At 36.1% G+C, this 9,701-nt stretch overlaps 1 protein-coding gene across 3 annotated transcripts in view; it reads left to right on the forward strand.

Moving 5' to 3' along the window:
• The window catches only part of LOC138867913 (uncharacterized), a 737,042-nt gene that overhangs the window by 112,841 nt on the left and 614,500 nt on the right, over positions 1-9,701 (forward strand). The gene's annotated exons all lie outside the window — the stretch shown is intronic.

Genomic DNA, 9,701 nt, shown 5'->3' on the forward strand with positions numbered 1-9,701 from the left:
TCACCCCTTCTCTCCTCCTCCTTTCCTCGCCCTCTCTGTCCTCTCTTCCTCCTATGTTGACTTCCGCGGAGTGAGCCATATTCCCTCTCCAACCTCTTCTCTCCCCTCTCGCTTTTCTTGTCCCCGGACCCTGCCTTCCGTAATTTCCCCCTCTCCCCTGTCACCCCCAGCCTCGTCTCTTCTTGCCACTGCCCTTTTCCTTCTCACCTATTTCCCTATCTCCCTTCCCCCCTCCACAGTCCCCTTTTCATTCAACACCTCGTCCCCTCTCGCCTCTCACCTTTCCCTTCTTCTTTCCCCTTTCCCTATCTCCAAGCACCCTGTTAGTTCCCCCTTTCTCTTTTCCATCCCTCCCCTTCGTTACCTTGTCCCCTCTCGCCTCTCCTCTTTTCCCTCTCACCCCTTTCCTTATTTCCTGCCCCCTGTTTTTGTGCCCTCTTCCTCCCACTCTCCATGGAGGCAAAAAGTGTGTCACTGAGTTACCAAGGCGTTGATTGTCTGTGAGTTTTATATTTCCAACTGAGGCAAATTGGGTGAATTTCGAACTGACCTTGGAATGTCATTACTGATGACATTCTAGAACGTCGTGATAACATTCCCAATAGAAATATATATTATGAAAAAACAACAACATTTAGACATTATAATCTACTCCCTAAAACATCTGATAAAGACTACAAATTTCCATTCTAAATTCCCATGTAGATTTCTGCTTCGTAAAAGTCCGAACGGCGACACACCCAGAACTCTCCATGATTTAGTATGACATACTGCGCTTGACATATCGTCCTTGTCGCCACAAATAATGCCGATTCGTTGCCTAGGAGGTGCGGGGAGGGGGGGGGACTTTGCTTGATTTTTGTGTTTTGCTTGTCTTGGGTGTTGTTTTCTGTCCGTGCGTTTGATGTTTAGTTTTCATTTGCTCTTCATTTTCCTTTTTCTAGAATTAATCTATTCATATTTTTCTCGGAAGTCTAGCATGGAGTATTTTTCTCATTACATAAGATTACTCATGACATTTACGTATGCATGCATATGTAAATACATGTAAACATATAAGCATGCATATATATTCAAAATTCCGGCTTTTGATAGTCCGGTTCCTTCAGATTTCCGGCATTAAATTCGAAGTGCATTTTCAAATTTACCGCGTTGGTGCGCCACTGTGTTCTGGAGTACCTATTTATGTTTTGATGGCGCTGTACTCCAGGACCAGCCGTTGGGTCTTGTTTACACGTGCTAAAAGCATTCCTGCTAATTCCTTTTCATTTTATAATTTCTTCGCTTGTGTATAGCCCCATGATGGATTAAACAGAGAAATGAGGTGGTGTAAAAGGTAAACATTATATGGCATTTATTGCAGAAATGTGGAAATGGCATATATAACCATAAAATATCCGGCATTTTCGAAAATCCGGTACCCTTCAGGTCCGGAAGCTGCCGGATTTTGTAGTGGCAACCTGTGAATATATATTTGTTTATTCATCAATAAATACACACACATATACATACATGTATATATATGTACATGTATATATAATGTGTATATATATATACACACACACATATATATATATATATATATATATATATATATATATATATATATATATATATATATATATATATATATATATATATGTGTGTGTGTGTGTGTGTGTGTGTGTGTGTGTGTGTGTGTGTGTGTGTGTGTGTGTGTGTGCGTGTGTGTGTGTGTGCGTGCATGTGTGAATGTATATGTACATATATGTGTGAGTATGTATATATATATATATATATATATATGTATGTATGCATATTTATATGTGTGTATGCATATGTATACACATATACATACATATATATGTATGTATATATATGTATACGTACATATATGTATACATAGATATATACATATAGAGTCTATCAGAACGATTCTACCCATTTTATTTGATATTTGTGAAGCCTTTTCCAGTTTCGTACCAGCAACTCCGCGCGTTTGTAAAGGTTCCGCCCTCACCCCCCTTCCCCCTCCCCCTGCGTCTACATAATCCTCCTTTTCTCCGTTAATAATGATTGTTACTCGGTCGACGGTTATGCGAGTAGTTTGCAACAAACCGCATCATTTTCCCGCATAATGAAACAAAATTTATGTTCATTGCATGCGTCCCTAACTACGTACGGAATTTCTGAGTTTGTTCGTTGTGTCGTTGAGGTCAGAAATGATATCATATTTTTCCTAATCATTGCTAAGCTGTTGTCTCTTACCACTTTGTGTCTTGATTTTTTTTTCAATAGGATACGATCCCTAATTCGCAGAGAATGTCCATGGTATTGTTGATATTTACCATTACATTTATATAATTTAGGTCGTTATGACAATAATGGTGCACAACTACTTGTAGTAATTTTATTGTTAGTATCCCTTTTCATCCCTGTTATCCTGTGCACACATCCTCGCTGCCGTGAAAAATTACATCAGAATTCAGTGTTCTGTGAATGACATCATCACCAGCAAACGATAATTAACAATGACAAGGCCATCCGCCGCTCTCAGGAGCAGCGCCCCTAGCGACGACAGCACCAATTAACAATAAATCTACAGTCTTGAAGTCTATCAGGCCCCATGAAGTTTCAAGTCTTTATGATGTTATGGAGGCAATCATTCAGCTCTACGAAGTTTCAGACTTTAGTCGGGTCATTACGGTTCATTATCCCTTGTTTGCTTCCTCTGGCTTCGAATGAAGTCAGCAGAGAAAATCCGAACGTTTGGGTAGCGAGGGTAAACGTTAAGCTTTGTATGAGCTTTTGCGATCAACTTTGATTTAAACGCTGTGCAGTCTTCTCTCATTGGTGGCGTAAAAGGAATGGGTTTTCCTTGCTAAAAATGTGGAGTACATAAAACACGTATAAGCATATAACTCAATAAAAAGGTAGAAAGGGGAGGGAGAAAGAAATCATTGGAGAAAATACGAATGAAGATGCTGTATCGATCAAACAAGCTTAACTTAACAGGAAAAACAAGACAGTCAAAGTGTTTACTTTTAGTATTATTTCAAGATAAACATCATGCACTCGAGAGAGAGAGAGAGAGAGAGAGAGAGAGAGAGAGAGAGAGAGAGAGAGAGAGAGAGAGAGAGAGAGAGAGAGAGATAGAGAGAGAGAGAGAGAGAGAGAGAGAGAGAGAATGTGGTTAACCCATGCCTCAAGGTTGGCCATTAGCAGGTTATACTCCACTCGTCGGCGATTTACTATAACACACAAATGATTTGGAATCCATTAGCGAAATTGAATCGCCACATTTTTTATTTCTTATTGCTCTCTCTCTCACAGACGGATGCAAGACACAAATATTGAGAAGTTTATTTTTCATCAGATGCATAATGATTTTCGAGTCCCTAACTAACATCTAGTGTATTGTGATAGGATTGTTTATTTATTACCGGCCGACTGCTGCCCAACGTTGTATGTTATTGTGCCATTATTTTCCTTGTTATACTGCAATTCATGTACCCCGTTCCCCTCGATAGATATAATGATTTCCAAACACCAAATAGAAAGACGTTTTATTCAATATATCAATGTTTTTTTTTCACGAAATCAGAATTTGTAATGAACAAACCAGCCCCCTTGGTGCAAATAGCAGAACAACTATGTTAAAACGTGATCATAGAGATGTCAAGAGAGAGGGTAGCAGATTATCGTTAGTCAAAACAAGAAAAGAACTTAAAATTTTAAAGAGTTTAAGAGACCCTCAGGCAAAAAAACAACAACAAACAAACAAACATAAAGTTGTTCTTAAATTGGTTGTTTATTTAGATAAACTTATATATTGTAAAGACAGGACTATATCTAGAATAATTTGCCTCGGTGAGCTTAGATAGTTGGCGGAGCTTTGGTGAAGTAACAAGTTTGGTTTATTACTGAGAACTTATAATCTGTGACGATATTATCCAGGGCGTGAAATTTAATAAGAAAGATAAATGTCTGGACTGATAGATAGACAGGTAGCATGAATCAATGTTAATAAACAGAAGACATGATAAACCGACAAGCAGATAGGCAAAGCGAAAACACGCACACGCACACACACATACACAAAAAACGCACAAGCGAATATATTTAGTCTCCGAAAAATCCTACTACCGAAGCGGAAATACAGGGATTAGCATCCTTCTAATCCAGAATATGTTAGAAAGAGATGTGTGTGTGTGTGTGTGTGTGTGTGTGTACAAATGTATAGATATAGAAGGACACACACACACACAAACACCCACACCCACACCCACACCCACACACACACACACACACACACACACACACACACACACACACACACACACACACACACACACACACACACACACACACACATACACATACAAACACACACACACATACGCACGCACACACGCAAACACCCACACACACACACACACACACACACACACACACACACACACACACACACACACACACACACACACACAGACACACACACACACACACACACATATATATATATATATATATATATATATATATATATATATATATATATATATATATATATATATATATATATATATATATATATATATATATATATATATATATATATATATATACATACAGAGAGAGAGTTTACTTTAGAATATGCTCTATGGTCGCATTTCTTATGGGATTCTATTTGTCTAGTTTCTATGTATTTTATTTCAATTTAATTTAATTTGACACAGGATGTTTTATCTTTTTTCGAATTGAGATTTAGTTGTCCTCTTGTTGTTGTTTTTCTTTCTTTCTTTCTTTTTTCGTTCTTGATTATAACGGACTTGGTGGTACACACGATAAACATGTTTACGGGAACTTTTATAATACTTGTTAGTAACGATAATAGTGAAAGCTGTATGATGATAAAAATGCAATGATAATGATATTATTGATGATAATGATCGTGATATTGATAATGATGATAATGATAATAATAATAATATTTTCACCTCACGAGAAGAGACAAGATACGAATATGCCGTTCCTTGTTCTTTGTGCCAATTTCGATGTCTGGGTTCCGGAATGGTCAGTAAGCGAGGCTGACAGTATGGCATTGCTTTTAAAGAGGCCACAGAGAGAGAAAAAACTTCCTCCAGTAGTGAATAAGAGCCTTCTATTCGTTATCTTTCGCTATCTTTCCATGTCGGTTACTGACACCCTCGCCAAATTCGGAGGACTTGTGGAGTCTTCTCTCATTAATAAGCTTCCAAATTTTGGTTTATTTTATTTGTCTTTTTTCTCTCTAAGTTTGTCTCTCTGTCTCTTCCCTATCCTCTGCTGCTGTGTATCTTGTCTGTCAGTCTGTCTGTTTGTATGTTTGTCTGTCTGTCTCTCTCTCTCTCTCTTTCTTTTTCTCATTCTATTTCTCTCTCTCCCCCTCTTTCCCTTCCTCCCCCCCTTTCTCTCTTTTTCTCTCTCTACCTCCCGCTTTAATTACAAAACTTCTCTCCGAACCTAGTAACTCTTTGACAAACCCTCAATTAATGATATGACCTTACATGACCCTTTCCCTCTTTCATCGACCTTTCTAAAACCCCGAATTATTAATGTAATTTGAAATGTCACAGATGATTAAAAATAACAAAATGAGAAAAAAGGAAGAGAGTGATTCCCCATTAAACTAGAAATTAATGTAATTAGAAAAGCCACGATGAAACAAAGAAAGAAAAAGAGAGACAAATTATAAAGTAAAACGGAAACATAGAGGGAAAGGAGGGGCTCGACCACATATCTCATTATCTTTTCACAATTTCAACTCGGCTCCTAATCAGGCCAGACGAATGAGGTAACTCAGATATTAATGCGAAGCTAGAAGCGAAAAAAATGAAGGAGAGATAAAACGTGAAATAATAAAAGAAATTTAAGAATGCCCTTTTACCTCAACTCAGCGTAATGATGTCGGGAACCACATGAGTAAATATTAACCTGAGTAAAGTTTGCTCTTGATGAATATAGACGGGCATGTGAGTTTATTAATTCAAGGTTAAGCCAGAGGCAATGCTGGGGAAGGAGGAGGGGAAGAGGAGGGAGAGAAGGAAGGGAATAACTGGGAAGGAAGAAGACAGAAGGAGAAGGAGGAGGAGAAGAGATTGGAAGGAAGTGGGATGGAGGGGAGAAAGGGAAGGTGAGGTGTGAGGGATGGAGGAGGAGAGGAGAGAGAGAAAAAAAATAAAGTGGAAAGGGGGGAGGAGGACAAAGTGGAAGAAAGGGAAAGGAGTGAGAGGACTGCGTGCTAAAGGGAAATGAAGCAAGGGTGAAGCAGATATGACAGAGAGGTACAGTAAACCGACTGGGCGGGGTTGGAGGAGGGGGGGGGTAAGGGAGGAAAGGGTAAAAATAAAGGGGGGGAGTCTTACATCAAAGGCATAACAGGTTTTATATAACAACTCATAGGATTTTATATAATATAACTCATAGGATAAAGACTGTATATAGCATACTATATGAGAGACCGTACACGTGACTTTGGACGGCGTGGATTTCCTTGTAGGACGGTTCTAAATATTCGCCTGCCACGTATACGAACGTGGTCAGATATAAGGCTGACCCGGGTTGACCTCTCGCTTCCCTCCGACACAGACAGACGCCCCTCGCGCACCGCGAGGACCTCCGCTACCCTCCGCCCGGCGGCTGCCCTCGCCAGGGCTGACCGCGGCCTTCCTCCAGCGCCAAGACTCGTCTCGTGTTCATTTCATACTCGTGTGTGTGACTCTTGTAAATAAAGAGTAAATCTACATCAGTGTATTACTCTGCTCACCAGTATCAACACATGGGAGGTTAACACCTCTTGCACTGTAGACTTGTTGCTTCTCTCACTCTAAAAGCGTTTTTCTTATATGCCTTTATATATATTGTCTGCTTTATTTATTTATCTACTTATTCATTTATTTAATTAATTATTCAATTCACCTGTAACGTTGCCGATCCGTGTTTTTACCTATTTATTTCCTGTTATTTTCGCTTCATATTGGCTTGCGTTCATGATGGCGTTGGTAACAGAGTGTCACTCGATTGACAGTAGCAATAAAGATGGTGACATAGTATATAATCCATTTATCAAAATCACGGGTTGTAGTTTTAATATTCATAAGCATTGTAATACCGATAGTGGGAATGGTTAGAAAAATATTTGGTTATTGATTAATGATGTCGGCAGCAATAATTATGTCTTCCACCACAACAACAGCGGAATATTGATGGTAATGATAAAACAATAAAACTAACATCAACAACAACAAAAAATTATAATAACAACAACAATGGAAATAATAATAATGATGATGAAGCTGATAAGGATAATAATAATAATGATAGCATGACTATTGATGGTCATAACAACGATTATGATAGGAAGCACAATATCAGTAATAACAATAACAACAACAATGATAATAATATTAGTAATAATAATGATAATGACAATTGATAATAATGACAATAATGATAATAATGCTGATAATAATAATGCTGATAATGATGATGATGATGATGATGATGATGATGATGGTGATGATGATGATGATGATGATGATGATGATGATAATAGTAATAATAATAATAATAATAATAATAATAATAATAATAATGATAATAATAATAATAATAATAATAATAATAATAATAATAATGATGATGATAATAATAATAATAATAATAATAATAATGATGATGATGATGATGATGATGATGATGATGATGATGATGATGATGATGATGATGATGATGATGATGATGATAATAATAATAATAATAATAATGATAATAATAACAATAACAACAACAGCAACAGTGATGTTAATAATAATGATGATAACAATAATAACAATAATGGTATTAGTAATTAAACAAAAATCCGCTATATGCCATGCGTACTTCACATAATCTATCAACTTACAGACTTATCGCAGTAATTTCATAGCAAATAAAGTGCTAAAACTCATATACACCAAAAAAGTCAGAGATTAGACATAACACAAGTGAACATATCGGCAAAAACAAGTGAACAAAGAGACACGCGTATACAGAGATAACACAGAACCATGTACATCTTCAAACTTACACATATCACACACCACGAATGATAAATAAGCATTGTGAAATAAATGATGTGGATATTGCTAATAAACATTGTAAAACAGGTATTCATAAATATCTGCAATGCTTATTGCATATAACAACTAAATCTTTCATTAGATATTATGAACCCTATACTAAACAATACAGCATTAGCGGCAGCAATAACTGCAACCACAGAGGATTATGTTAGTATCAAGAAAATTATTTGAAGCATAAAAGAACGTACATCTTGAGATTGCGTCTGCGACTATTCGTGGAGCTACCTAGAAATAGATATAATAGACGATAAACAAATCATTATTTTCCATGCATCGCTGAGAAAATAACCCTTGACAAACAACTCTGAAAAATACTTTATAGCCTCTGTTATGCGGCGTAGGAAAATAAATAGCTGAAATATGCTCATTTTTTAGAAGTGAAAATATCTAAAGCATTCACGAATATCGGATTTATATTTTGACATACCTGTATTCATTATCAAAAAAGTAGTTCCAGGATCTTGTTAATGCACACTTCATATGGTTTCCAATTAAGACTTAGTCTTACTCAACGAAAAAGTCCTCTTTACATTTCTTTGATAGCGATTCAAAGAGTCGTTAGTGTAACTCCAGCGCCAAAGATTTTTCGTAAATATTGTTTGGCTTCTATAACAGCTCGTGTGCGCCGCGTTCGGTGTTCGCCAGACCAGATGATTCCGAAGATGGAAGCGAAATTACGCAAAATGTGGTTACGGAGAATAGAAGGAAGGGAAGAAGAAAGATAGATTGATAAATACAGAGAGAGAAAGAAAGAAAGAGAAGGGGGAGAGACATAGAGAAAGACAGATAGTATATATATATATATATATATATATATATATATATATATATATATATATATATATATATATATATATATATATATATATATATATATACGTATATATGTAAATATATATATATATATATATATATATATATATATATATATATATATATATATATATATATATACATGTGTGTATATGTATGTACACATGTATGTATGTGTGTGTGTGTGTTTCTAAATATATATATATATATATATATATATATATATATATATATATATATATATATATATATATATAGAGAGAGAGAGAGAGAGAGAGAGAGAGAGAGAGAGAGAGAGAGAGAGAGAGAGAGAGAGAGAGAGAGAGAGAGAGAGAGAGAGAGAGAATAAAAAAACTACTGCAACGTCAATGTGCAAGGCATTTGAAAATAATTAGCTTATTTAGTGCCAGTACATCTTTGTAAGCTTTTCTCCCTGGCTGCACATGAGTCGATATGTATCCTGTTTCTGTACCCAAGGCTCGTGGCATCTTGTTAGTGATCAACGAAAAACCGGCTACACTTTTATATATCCTTTATAGTTCAATAATGTTTTGAAAGTTCAGGACTTTGTATGTAAAAGTTATAATTTAATCCTGATTCTCCAAGCAAAATGTTATATGATTATGATCTAACAATAAACATGTTTATTTATATGTTACGTGCAAATTCATGTTACAAATACGGAAAATATATAGATACGGTGAGAGCTGAAGTAACAGATTAATAGATAGACTTATTTATAAT

The sequence above is a fragment of the Penaeus vannamei genome, chromosome 33 (genome assembly GCF_042767895.1).
Source record: "Penaeus vannamei isolate JL-2024 chromosome 33, ASM4276789v1, whole genome shotgun sequence".
Classification (NCBI taxonomy): Eukaryota; Metazoa; Arthropoda; class Malacostraca; order Decapoda; family Penaeidae; genus Penaeus; species Penaeus vannamei.